Genomic DNA, 439 nt, shown 5'->3' on the forward strand with positions numbered 1-439 from the left:
TTTTTAACACGCCCCAACACCATCTTGTCGCCAGTAAGTCGAAAGGACCTCATTATCCTTCCCCCTTACCCCTTCCTCTTCCGTACCCCCCTGCCCCCAGGGGCACGGCAGATGTTAATGGCCATATCGATTCTGTGTCACGACCGGGCTTAATTAAAGAGAACATTTTTCAAAGCCTGCCGTTTCTTGGAGAAGGAGAGTCGAGTAAATGGGCAAATAGAGGGAGAACCATTGTTTATTTTCTCTTTTTTTGTGTCTTTGTCGTTAGGCCTAGTCTCTGAAGGGAGGGACTTGCTAACGGGTTCTGCTTAAGACTCGGACGATGGCGGCTCAACTGCGCTGTAATTTTTTTATTATGTGAGCTGGGGGGGGGGGGCTATCGCATGTTGCTCGGATCCGGCGTTTTTATTTTGCAGTTGATCCATTATACATGTCTTTT

General features: G+C 47.8%; 1 protein-coding gene across 1 annotated transcript in view; it reads left to right on the top strand.

Annotated features, from left to right (window-relative positions):
* The window catches only part of LOC119586104 (synapse-associated protein 1-like), a gene marked incomplete at its 5' end in the record, with an annotated part of 123,898 nt that overhangs the window by 100,020 nt on the left and 23,439 nt on the right, over positions 1-439 (top strand).

Source organism: Penaeus monodon, chromosome 21, assembly GCF_015228065.2.
Source record: "Penaeus monodon isolate SGIC_2016 chromosome 21, NSTDA_Pmon_1, whole genome shotgun sequence".
Classification (NCBI taxonomy): domain Eukaryota; kingdom Metazoa; phylum Arthropoda; class Malacostraca; order Decapoda; family Penaeidae; genus Penaeus; species Penaeus monodon.